Source organism: Leguminivora glycinivorella, chromosome 8 (genome assembly GCF_023078275.1).
Source record: "Leguminivora glycinivorella isolate SPB_JAAS2020 chromosome 8, LegGlyc_1.1, whole genome shotgun sequence".
In the NCBI taxonomy this organism is placed as follows: Eukaryota; Metazoa; Arthropoda; class Insecta; order Lepidoptera; family Tortricidae; genus Leguminivora; species Leguminivora glycinivorella.
The window spans coordinates 6,360,114-6,373,977 of NC_062978.1; the positions used below are offsets into that span (position 1 = coordinate 6,360,114).

Below are 13,864 nucleotides of genomic sequence, written 5' to 3' on the forward strand. Positions count from 1 at the left end.
TGGGCGAACCCTTGGCCCTTGGCCAAGATAAGAGTCGCTGTTTACACATTGGTGAACCAATCACTTGGCATTGGCGCTTCATAAAAGATGGACGTAGAATGGAAAAGGCTAGATAATTCTAGATCATTCACGTTGTCAGTAATAAATAATAAGTGCAGGCAGCATCGATCTAAACTACCTAGATGCACCATCATGGCTTAGAATGTGTCCGCAGCAAATTGTGCTTGAAAATGTTCTAAGCACAATTGGGCGGTCAGTAGCGCTTCATCCGCCGTGTCGGCAACATGCCTAAGTGCTCCGTAAAAAAGTGCAAAAATAACACCTTATATACGTTACAAAAGGATGACGTATCGTATTTCCGGTAAGTAAGTAATTGTTAATAATTTTATAATGTTATGCATTTGTGGCCAAAATGGCTTCCTAACTTACTAAAAACATTTATTTTCTAGAATAATTAAAGTAAATTCCTTGATTTGGTCTTACGCAGTTTGTCTCCTTCTCTCGCGCTATACTAGTAATGAGCGGACGGCGACAAAAGATGGATGAAGTGGAACATAGTTAAAAATGGAATGATGGAGTCGCTAATTTATATTTTTTGTAAAAGAAGCCTATTTCATATTATTAGTGTATGTATTTATTTATTATTATGGACCAATAAGTCTGAAATAAATGATTTCAATTCAATAATATTAATACATATCTTATAAATTACTTTAATTGTAAAAAGAAACAACCCGGGAATAGCAAATTCGTTTTTAAGTAATAAAAAAGGTTTTTATTCCAGATTCCCAAAACAAGACGTTGAAAGGGAAAAATGGCGCAAGATTATAGCTGAAGAGCGGAGAGAAGATTTACCCACACAAAGCTTTGAAAGAAATTATGTAGAATAATAAATTAATGTCATCATTCAATTCTTCTTTGTTTTAATAGCTACTTAATCCATATTCTCCAAGTGCACCATCCCTCACACACACCACATACAATCCCTCAACTGTTTACCTTCACATAATCGCTACACATACACTCACTACACGCACACACACACATATGTTATATATATTAGACGACCGGTCTGGCTCAGTCGGTAGTGACCCTGCCTGCTAAGCCGCGGTCCTGGGTTCGAATCCCGGTAAGGGCATTTATTTGTGTGATGAGCACAGATATTTGTTCCTGAGTCATGGATGTATTTTTAGGGTTCCGTACCTCAAAGAGGAAAAACGGAACCCTTATAGGATCACTCGCGTGTCTGTCTGTCCCTCTGTCACAGCCGATTTCTCCGAAACTACTGCACCGATTTACTTGAAATTTGGCACACGTATGTAAACCTGTGGCCCAAAGACGGACATGTAATTTAATTAAATGAAATTTAATCACAGGGGTCACTTTTGGGGGTAAAATTGAAAATTAAAAATCAAAGTTATTAAAACTATATTGTGTTACATATCAAATGAAAGAGCATTTTATCAGCATCTGAAATATATTTTTTTTATATTTTTTGTTTTGGTAATTTAGAAGTAATTTAAGAAAATAAGCAAAAAATTACCATTCCCCCCCCTTATCTCCGAAACTACTTAGCGTAAAATTTTCAAAAAAATACACGAGATAGCCCTCTCCCTGTAGATTACAGGAAAACCTATTAGAAATCTACAGTCAAGCGTAAGTCGGACTTAAGAGAAAAAACTCAGATTACGAATTTCACTCACTGCCGCTGCAAGTAGTTACTAAACGTCTTAAAATTGTGTAAGCGAGTTGGACAGGTATAAAGAAATTCATTTCTGTCTTTTTCTTTTTAGAACTTGTTCAATTTTTTTTTCATTTGTACAAAATGACTTAAGTTCCTACTAAAAAGGAGGCGCTTAAGACCGTTTATAAATTGACTGAGCAAAATTTTATTCAAATCGGTCCAAAAAAGGTGTCTGTTGACGAAAACATAGAATTTGTGCCACCGAAAGCCCAAATCTGAAGTCCATTTTGCTCTATCTCTTATCGTTTCCGAGATATATACGTAAAGTCTTGAAAGTGCGAAACGTTAACTTTGCCATTATAGTCGTTCAGGCGCTCATGAGTTCTTTGTATGGAAAAGTCGAAAACCGACTCGCACTTGACCAATGTTCATAGAACGTTGTGGTTTTTTTTTATTAGCATAAATGACTTAAGCGCCTTCAGAAGTGCAGGTGCTTAAGACCGTTTGTAAGTTAAAGTTAGCTGTGATGGCTCAACGAAGAAAGAAGATTTCAATATCCTACTTATACATATTTTATTAATTTAACTATACAGTTTTTATTACTCAAGCCAAGCGTTACGTTAGCTATTGCTATTGAAAGGAAAACTTGTGTATAAAGCTTGAAACAAATTATGGGACGCGTCTGACGACCGCGACTGATAAGCCGATGGCTTGCGTGGGCGACGGTCGCGCGACGGCGATGCGACGCATACGAAATCAAACCTTATCGATATGGAAGTAGACGATGCGATGAGACGTGACGGCGACGGTCGCGCGACCGTCGCCCACGCAAGACACGGCGTAAGTGTGCACGCCAATTGCTTGCATTTGAAATTGAACTTTAATTACTAAGAAATAACGTTGTTTTTGTAAAAAAATGAAAGTAGTTTTTACTACATTGCGAAGTTTTCGTTTGTCAACTAGACGCACACATTTGCAACTAAGCGATCGGACTGTAGGTGACAGTGTATCTACTCTAGCCTCGTGGCGCCGAATGTACTTTCTAAAGTACATAATGGTTTCAATGGAATTTTAACTCTCATGTAAACAAATAAAATATAATTTCTTTTGTTTCTAAAATTTTTCGAATAACTGAAATTGAATTCAATCTCAAGTACAATAAGAATCAAAATTCCCTAGCAAAAATTTTGTATGGTGGGCGCCACGAGGCTAGGGAAGTTTAAATCGATGTTATCGCATCGATCTACTGAGGGGGCGGTGCCTACAGCAGTTGTAGTTGTATGCATACCTAGCTCACGCACACAGACGCGTCCACTGGCGCCGCGCCGGTGTCCGCGTGCGCTCTCTGCAATGTCTCTGCAATATATGCAGAAACCACATGGTGGTCTGTGGCAGAAACTCAATAGACATTTTTAGGGTTTTTAAAATAACTAGGTACTTATTTAGTACGTGAAGTAACATGGTAAATTAAAAATTATCATTAGATACTTATTTGCGGAGGTGTAAACAATTTCCTTCGTTTTGCCATATATCAATAATTACTTATCTATATTAAATTCATTAATCCGTATACATTACATTTTAACAATTAAGTGTATTAATTATACTCATAGCTGGGCACCGTTAATCAAATAGTTAACTTCGATAATCGCTAATCCGTTACTATAAAAGTTAACTTCGTTAATCGTTAAAGCGATACATTTCAACAAATTTAACGGAAGTTAAAGTTAATCGATAATCCGTTAATCATGATAAAAAATAATTTTACTGTAGCTAGTTGCATCAGTTATCAACTATTAATTTTTTGGGTAAGTTTATTATGTTACTGTAAAAGACCGAAGTTCGCCAAAATCTCTTGAAAAATCCCAGCTGCCAATTGGTAATAGCGAAATGTTAATAAATATTGTTCTCTTTGGACTTACACCGACGTTGGTTCGGTAAATCCTAAATACAACAATAGATAATGTATTTACTAAATAATATTTATTTAGTAATTTCCCGCTAGAAACTTGCGTTATACTATTCTGTATACTTTTTCAGCTACCATAACCAAATTTGGATTAGATTAAAAAAACCTTTAAGTAAAACTTAGAACCTTTCAGATTGTTTTACTCACCCTTTCTGATGTTTACCATACTTACTTACCCCGTTATTCATAAACGTACACTAAAGTTATCAAGCCGATAAATTTCGTTTGTCCCTTTCCGACGTATTGGTGTGATAGAAAGGGACAAACGAACTTTATCGGCTGGATACTTTAGTGTACGTTTATGAATAAGGGTGTTGAAATTTATAGCTACGAAATTTTACATAAAACACCTACTTTAAAATAAAATAAAAATGTTGAATTTGGTTAACATTATAAAAGACCTCACGCAAGCTGTGCTAATTAGTTCGCGAATTCGTCGAGAGGTGGCGCTAAACACAATTATGCTCATTAGAGAACCTATACTTCTAGCCTAGCCCAGTCTTTAGAATTATGTGAGTAACGTAAAAGTTTTGTAGGTACGGAACCCTCGGTGGGCGAGTCCGACTCGCACTTGGCCGGTTTTTTGCTTGTACTATGGGTACTATATATATATATATATATATATATACACCGTGTTTCACTTAACACTAAAAACCTGAAAACAGTTTGTTCAGAATCGAGAGTAGAATCGATTGAGCTATATCTTGATGGGGGTAATATTTTTATTTAAATTAGTATTATTAGTTATTTTTTACGTGCCCAGTCTATTGTACTCGTAATACAACATTGTGTATATCGCATTGCTAGAGGTTGTTTACCTTTTTTCAGTATTTAGGGGTAATTAATACTGGCTGGTTACATGGACGATTATTTTTTCCGCTACTAGTTTGACGTTGTTTGTCAGTTCAATCTTAATGTTTATCATAAGTCATAACAAATTCAACTCTTACCTAATTACAACCTTGTCATTTTGAATATTGAGTTTATTTGCTTACTGCGATTACCTGTCCAATTTGAAGTTTACTGTGACAAAGCTTTAAAGTGTTTTACAGTGACATCTTAGCTGTCTATTGGTAAACCTTATGTCGTTGCAGTAACGTACACAAATAAATAGTCTTATGGTTTATGATGGTAGTTAGCAATTATTTTTTTGAGTGTAGAGCTAAAAGTCAAGTAGAGCTGTACAGAAAATTAAAAATTCAATTAAAAAAAAAGTAACGATCAGATTAAAAGATGAATACTCTAGATGAGTTTAAAAAAATAAAAATCAGTTGGGGTGTCTGAGGTTTTGAGTGATACCGGAAACACCGTGTATATATATATATATATATATATATTTTTAGACAGTTTTTCGCAAAAATACAGCAAATTTCCTCATTCTCGCCTTTCATCTCATAGCGCGACTCCCATGATGCCTCTGTCCATCCTCGTTCCCAATTTAAAAATGGCGTTTAGATTGTTGCAGCGCGAACGAAATTAAACTTATGTTGGTTGCAATAAGACGTAGATTTGTTTAAAAATATGCACACCTGCGATCTGCGGTCATAAAATTTTATGGCTTTCGCGATGATCACATTCATTAATGTCATAACCGCCAATTGCTTGCATTTGAAATTGAACTCTAAGTACTAAGAAATAACGTTGTTTTTGTAAAAAAATTAAAGTAGTTTTTACTACATTGCGAAGTTTTCGTTTGTCAACTAGACGCACACATTTGCAACTAAGCGTTCGGACACTTTTGAGTGTCGAATTTGTAGGCGATAGTGTATCTAGGGAAGTTTAAATCGATGGCAGGCAGACCCAAAAGGCGATAGCGGAACGACTTTTTACATTATCCGATCTGATATCGGATCTAGGAAATGTAAATGTAAGACATGGGTAAAAACAAGACAATTAAAAGGGCATATAGTTGCGGTTAAAATACTTAGGACATAAATTATATCAAAACATTTTAAATAATGTAAATATCCAAGAAGGAAAATATGATAGTCCTTATTTCTTTTGTATGAAAAAGCGATGTTGCGGGGTTTGTCCTCTTTCGAAAGATCGCACTTGGCCACGTCGCGACTAAAATGTGCACAAAATCATCCCTGAATCCCTCGTTGAATATTCATGTCGTGATCGACACGCCTTGCCTTTATTCTGTGTAAACATCTACACGTGCCCTTTCAAGCCTTTCGTGTCTTACCGAGCAGATACTTTGACAATAACACTGCGACACGAGTGTCGTCTTTTATTAAGAGTAAAAGTGGTTAGTAATCACGGAAAAATTAGGTGTTGTGTTGTGATGCTGCGGAGAGTAAGGTTGCCACAGCTCAGCTCACAGCGAGGGTGACAGACTTCTAGATTATTATGGTTGACAACGGCCGTAGACTACAGAGACTGCTTAACATCATGCAGGCTGTTTGTTTGTTTACCACGGACGTAGTAAAGGATAGCAATCACTAAAAGGGATAGTTGTAGGTACCTGCATATTATGTACTTCATTTAACTACAATAGGTACCTAATTAGGTTTTTTGGACAATGCAATAATATGAAAATTACCATTTTTTCCAATGAGAAAGTTGAATCAAACGTAATAATTACTCAATGAATCAAACCGAGTTTAGAGTCCAGAGCCCGAAGTCCATATTTCAAAGCAAAGGGTCGTTGGTCCGAGGCACCTCCAGTTTTCAAAGACAAGGGGCTATAAACAAGCATTTTTGACGTGATAACGTCTAATAACTTTAGCGCCATCTATTGGCGCGCGTTGGAACTAAGCGGCTGATCGATGCGCTCGGTATGGTTATAGCGTGTGGCCTGAGTAAAGCACCACAGCTGGGACAGATGGCGCGCCCGTGTGTTGTTCTCGTTAATTTATATGACTTTTTACAGAACATATCCCGTCTGAACTCATCATAGATTTAGAATTATTAACTTAGATTGTGTAGTTAGGTCAAAAAGTGTGTCCACATGAGAGGTCATTGTTTGGGCTGGTGTCCCTCTCGCACTTACTGACAATGTCAACATTATTCAGTGAACGTCGTTTTTAATTATACAAATCTTTGATTTATTGGCATCAAAATAATTACATTGTAATTACATTGTAATTATTTTCCAATTCTTTGAAATATATCGAAACCCTAGTTTGAATATAACACTAAAATAATATAAGAAGTTATAAAGTCAGGTAATATATATATATAAAAATACTACTATTATGGCTCATTAACACTGGCCACACGTGCGAGAGGGACACCAGCCCAAACAATGCCCTCTCATGTGGACCGTTTTCGATAGTTCAGAATAGCGAAAACGGTCACCTTTTTGTCTCAGTAATAAGGTTCAATTTAGTATGGCAAAAAATGTGATTCCGCTGTCCCGTCTTTGGAACTCACTGACAATGACATTTGGGCCGCTAAACATGGTACAATAGGGACTGAGCTCACACTTTTTTGCCATACTAAATTGAACTTTATCACCGGTGCAGAAAGGCGTTCTTGTCAGACTAGTAAAAGTTTTTGGCTTAACAACTCAATCTAGCTTAATATATATAAATCTATGGCATAGAACAACATGTCGGGTCCCTATATATAGGTCTAAGGTTTTATTTGAAAATTGAAATGGTCATACAATGCCAAAAATTGTAAGTATTTGCAATATTACTTTCTATTATAGTAAAACATATATTTTTTAAGGATTATAATATATATACGTATGTTTTTTCATAGCCAAATCTGGTCTGCTTTGGCAAACATTGCCATCATTGCGGTAAATGGATGGAGCGAAGAGCTTTGAGGAAAGATTCTAAGTATTCACTTCTGATAATTGTGTTAAAGGTTTTTTATCTATCTACTCACACCAGTATTCCCAAAAGTTATTGGCAAATCACTAGAAAGAGTGCAGAGGAAGTTCTGTAGGCACATTTACAAACGACTGTACGTATATTACCCATATATGTATCCATCTCTATTCGTAACAGGAATGGTTGGTCTTCAAACTCTAGAAACCAGACGGAAACTGCTGCATATTATGCATTACCGCCAACTGTTTCACCATAGAGTAGATGACGCATCCGTGCTTGAGAGAATGGGGCTGCAAGTGCCAAGAGCGAATGTGGTGGTTGGCATGCCGGGCGCGGTGCCGACGCGGCGGCGGCGGCGCCTGTTCGCGGCGGCGGCGGTGCCTGTTCGCGGCGGCCGGCGCACCGCTCGAGCCCGAGCTGCTCTTAACCGCATCATGTTGGAGACAGACGATATTGACATATTTGCTGATAGTGTTGGTGTGTTTTACAGAAAACTCTTAAGGTTCATAGTCTCTACACTCCTTAGGTGATTAATGTAATAACCATAGTTTAACTTTTAAGTGTGTTTGCTTTTATTTATGTCAATTTAACATGTACATAATTATATTACCACATAAGTGCTTTGGTGAAATATTGTTAACTTTTGTGTATTTTTAATAAATAAATAAATAAAAAAACGTGAAAAAAGTCCCAGAATCGGGCCCCTTTTGCTATACTCTAACCGCCCCTGTCTATACTACTGTAATGTTTGACGTTATCACGTTAAACTACCGTCCGTAAACCGACTTTACAGACAACCAATTTTTTAAGTGTAATAATCGTTAACTAACTTAGCCTAAATAAACAAAAATATCAATGCTCATTAAAAAATAAAGTTATTGCTAAAATGTTATTGCCGAATTTTAATTTTCAATGTCTATTTGTTTTGACAAATGCCAAATCTTTAATTTGATTTATTACTTTCGAAATTGTGAATGCATCATAACCTAACTTTCGAACTGTCAATGTCACTTCAAAATGTCATTCTTATCAACGCAATTCGCTATGTAGTACGGTTTCATCGAGCGAGATCTTGAGCTCACGCGGTCTGCAACCAAAACTCACGCTTTGATTAAAGATTCATATAAACTTTCAATTTAATATCTCTCGAAATGTTTCGCTTACCTTTTGGTGACAGGGTTGACCCCATGGAGGAAAAACGACAAGCTAGGGAAAACACCATCAATAGTGTTATTACATTCTGTGTACTCTGTGCTGCCATAAGAGTCGGTAAGTAAACATTTTATTACTTTTTACTACTTTATTAGTGTGTAGTGACAAAATTACTTGCAAGAAAAAAAAAAACACGAAAATTTTTCTTGCAAGTAATTTTGTCGAGATCTTTAGATTCTTCTTTATTCGAGATAAGAAGTTCAATGCACTTTTTTTTACTTCCTCTAAGTATATTTTTAATTTAGGGCAAAGGTAAGGGTAGGGCTTGCAGTGCACAATATTTGACACTTCTAATTTTGTTTGCCGTTAAGCTGAAATGATACATACGTACAATCACACCTGTATCCCATAAAGGGGTAGGCAGAGCACATGAAACTACTAAAGCTTCAGGGCCACTCTTGGCAAATAAGGGTTAAAAGAAAACGAAACTGTGGCATTGCAGTGACAGGTTGCCAGCCTCTCGCCTACACCACAATTTAACCCATATCCCATAGTCGCCTTCTACGACACCCACGGGAAGAAAGGGTGTGGTGAAATTCTTAACCCGTCACCACACAGGCAAAAATGATGAGGCTGAAATGATGGTTTTAAAATAATGGCTTTGCAAAGCAACACCCAGACAATGTGAATCCCAAATTCACAAGCAGATTATAACTAATAAAACATTAAGAAATGTATAGGTTCCAGTCATTTAGCAACTCCCGTTTATCAGGTTAGATTTTAAGATAGCTTAAATTGAAACTATGCCCTCAGTGAGTGTGGTTGTGGAGCAAGTATTGAGGGCTCTGGGCAGGATTGAAGATTCATGCTGTTCTTAAACATGTCACAAGTTTTGTTATACCCGAGGTAATTTCTATAAACAATTTTATGTCAAATTAATCTTAATATTTTTTACATAATTTGGCTATTTCTGGAAATGTCATCTCATATAATATAAATAAGTCTATGTGAAAAATACTATTGTACATAATGAGTTGAAAGAAGGGACAGCTTGCTGAATTTTACTCTAAATATTGCGGGAAACCCTCAGTTTTCTGAATAATGTACTCCTTTTATGATCCTGGCATCGCCTCTATCCTATGAAGCCGGTATCATGTACAAACTGTATAGTAGTATAATTTAGTGGTAATATATTCTCAAATTTCAATACAGGGGTGACATCGTCACTTAGTGACAAAACCCCTTCTTTTTGTAACTGTTGGAGCTGGCCATCTAATGAAAATGTAATTTGAAAACATAGAACAGTTTCATACAAAGAGTATGCACATGATGGCCAGCTCCCAACAGTAACAATAAAGATTAAAAAAAAAAATCTTTTATTTGAAGTGCTCTAAGTAAGTAAGTAAACTATTGTACCATCAGCACCAACAAAAATATTCAAGACATCAAATATAAAAGAAAGAGGAAGTACAAAAGGCGAACTCCATAGGTCCGAACAGGCTTAAGTGCCTATAAAATGATAAGATATATATCTGTGTGATTTAGTTTGTTAATGGCCGGGTCCACACAGAGTGAGGCAAACATCCAATGTTGACGTGCCTGTCCGGAGGCAGTGTGTACATTTTGCCGAGCAACCTGGCTCGGCCAAAGCTCGTCTATATTGGACGTTTGCCACAAGAGAACATTGCCTTGTAGACCCAGCTAATAGGTAATAATAAATGACATTAATGTTGTTTGTTGCAGCCCCACTGATATTGGAGCACAGCGGTATATAAACACAGCAGCCATCATTCTTCATTCACCATTATTTTTTAGACCACCGTGGCAGCGATCATTCAAGCCAAGCCTCTATGGCCTGATTAACTCCAAATATTATGAAATAAAATTATAGTTATTGTTAATTTAACTCCTTGGTTTTATTTGCCTTACCCTGCTGCTGCAGGGTTAGCAGAGCACATGATTGCCGCGAGACAGACTACCCGTCCTTATGTCATTAATACAGTTAGAAGAAGACGTGATCTATCTCGCGGCAATCATGTGCTAGGAGGCCTACTGGCAGTCAGACACGTTGCGGTTAGATAGGCAACACAATGACCAGCATTCACATACCATTGCCGCGTTTGTTCAATACGCACCAACTAACTATGGAGCAAACTCGGCAATGATATGTGAATTGCTGGCAATTGTGTTACCCGTGTAACAGCACCGTTAATCATTTAACCTTTTGAATGCTATGGCGTCATAAACAAACGTAATGTTACAATGAAGATTCTATCCTCCTAAAAAAAATACTAACATATGTGTCATCCTCCTTGCGTTATCCCGGCATTTGCCGCGGCTCATGGGAGCTTGGGGTCCGCTCTGACAACTAATTCTAAGATTTGGCGTAGGCACTAGTTTTACGAAAGCGACTGCCATCTGACCTTCCAACCCGAAGGGTAACTAGGCCTTATTGGAATTAGTCCGGTTTCCTCACGATGTTTTCCTTCACCGAAAAGCGGCTGGCAAAATATCAAATGACATTTCGCACATAAGTTCCGGAAAACTCATTGGTATGTACGAGCCGGGGTTCGAACCCGCAACCTCCGAATCGAAAGTCGCACTCTCTTAAAGTATGAATTTTCTGAGATGAACTTTTCGCTTTAGCCGTAATCTGTTAAACAAAGGCCTTTGTTTCTATTATTCACGTTGGCTAGCTCCCGTTTCCACAGCACGTGCTAAAGTCTCAGTGTAGTTAAAAAGCAACTATCATGATAGCAATAAGGTTCAAATTTATTAAACAGTATGCAGGTAACTTTTTTTGAAGATGACAAAACGTATTATCTCCGAAAGGTCTTTTTATGGATTTGAACCTTATTACTATCATGATAGTTGCTTTTTAACTACACTGAGTATAGTCTCAGCACATGCCGTTTAAACGGGAGCTGGCCGCCGTGAATGAAAGAAACAAAGGCCTTTGTTTCACAGATTACGGCTAAAGCCAAAAGTTCATCTCAGAAAATTCACACTATACCACTAGCGCTACTACTACCATATGTGTACACAACAGTAATATTATGTTCAAGAACGACACTTACGGTGTGGAAATAGTACTCATTTATATAGGTAATAAATAACTGCAAGAATATGCATAATACTGGTTTTAATTTTGTAATGGCATCAATACATCCATAATATAAAGACTTGATATTTATATTAATAAGGCAAAGTATTATTATGTTTACAAAAATAAAAGCAACATTTACTACGAATTACAAGGTACAACATGACGCACCGCGCGACGTTTGCACACCGGCCGGGGGCCTATCACGAATATCGGTATTTCGTTTCCCGCCTCTCTGTAACTCTTGCGTCGAATGATAGCAAAGCATTCGTTCATCTATTTCCTTTTTAATTTGGGAACCAGATAACAATGATGTTTAAGATAGGCCCTATGGTGACGGTGAAACCTTTTGCGACGCAAGATTCCTTATAGCAAAATTTAACGAGTAACCCATTTATTAGCTTTTCTTTAGGTATTTTTCCCTGTCCATGTGTTTGAAACCTAATTTAATTTTCATAAACTTTATTGCACATAATATATGATATATAGGTAGCTTGCAAAAGATACATCGTGATTCCTCACACATTGTTCTGAAACGGACGACAGTATACCACTATAATTTCTACTTTTTTTGCCAGCCTGTATCATAAATTGCCTTAAATTATGAAGAATATTAATAAGTACGTAATATTTTTATATTGTACAATTATATGTATATATTTTCAATACACCTATGTACAGTCGAGTTCATTAATATGTGTACATGCCTTAATTCGTTGCAATAAGGTGAAAAAATGTACACATATTTATGAACTCGACTGTACTTATAATGTTTCAACAGGTTATAGAGGTCGAATAGAAATGCAATATAAAAGCTGAACCAGGCAAGACAATAAAATTGCCCAATTAAAACATAACAATAAATTAGCCCACACAACAATTAATACTGGTCCGGCGAGACAATGTCTGTTGTATTGTATTTATACAGCACTTTGCCACATGCCTACCAGGAACTTAGAATTTCGTCTACACCGTGCTATGTATTATATAACTATGTATATTATATGTATAAGTATCACCCCCCAAGTTCTTGCAGGTAACTAAATAACCCAACGACGAGCTCTACGAGAGACCTTTTAACAAATTTCCATTTTATACGTGATATTCCCCAGGTGACCTAAAGGAAAATAGTGATCTGTAACAACGGTTTATTCATGGCAGCGTTGTTGAGTTGCCGGTATCAAAATAAAATTCAAGTTAAATTATTAACTGATTTTTTTACTTAATCCTTACTTTAATCGTTGTTCAACATTCTTACGTACTTTAACTTTACGGTCACCACGCTGCCACGAAATTAAAACGTTTTTATAAATCACTAAAAATAAAAAATGTAATTTTTCTAATAAATTAATTTCATCTGTCAATTTTTATTCGTCCTTTTATTAGTTACCTATAAATATTAACAAAAAAGTAGTAAAAGTGTCGATTTAAGTATTAATTATTATATTAAAGCAAAAAGCTGAGCCGTGCGTCGCAATAGGTTATAGAAAGTTTCAGAACGCACGCGCGCGGTAGCTTAAAAATGGGCGACCGCTTCTATATACAAGTAGTTCTGAGTTTCCATCCTGGTAAGAGCATTTCTTTGTGTGATGAGAATAGATATTTATTCCCGAGTCATGGATATTTTCTATTTGTGTATATCATACCGGGTGTCCCTAAAACCAACGCCAAAATGGATAGCGGTGACATTTCATTAACTATCAAACTCGTGGCAAGAACGAATTAATACTGGACTGACAAAGCCCATACATAAAAGCGTACCCCTGAAATGTACAGGCCTTTTAGGCTAACTAGATGGCGCTGTTCGCAGCCTGGAAGTGGCCAAAATCATATTTTCCCAAATATTTCTGCGTGTTTTTATGATTTATAAGAACAATCATTTGTTCTTATAAATCATAAAAACACGCAAAAATATTATTTCTTCACGTATTATTTTTTTATTCTAAAATCATGATCATGATATCACGTCAATACACATTTTGGAAAAACTAAATTTGTAGGCATCATCAGGTGTAGTTATGATAATACTTAATAGGTGGCGCAAAAAAATCGAGGTACGATTCTTAGTATGAAGTATGCAAATCCTATATAAATAATCCTTGCCGTGGTTCATAAATCGTAAAGTGCCAATACATATATCGAAAACCAATTAAGGTCAAACTCGCTTAACG

General features: G+C 36.5%; 1 long non-coding RNA gene across 1 annotated transcript; it reads left to right on the forward strand.

The window, feature by feature from the left end:
* Positions 1 to 8,382: 8,382 nt before the first annotated feature.
* Positions 8,383 to 10,496, forward strand: LOC125229061. The gene is made up of 2 exons (XR_007177364.1): positions 8,383 to 8,707; positions 10,334 to 10,496. It is a non-coding gene; the product is annotated as an uncharacterized LOC125229061 (long non-coding RNA).
* Positions 10,497 to 13,864: the final 3,368 nt, after the last annotated feature.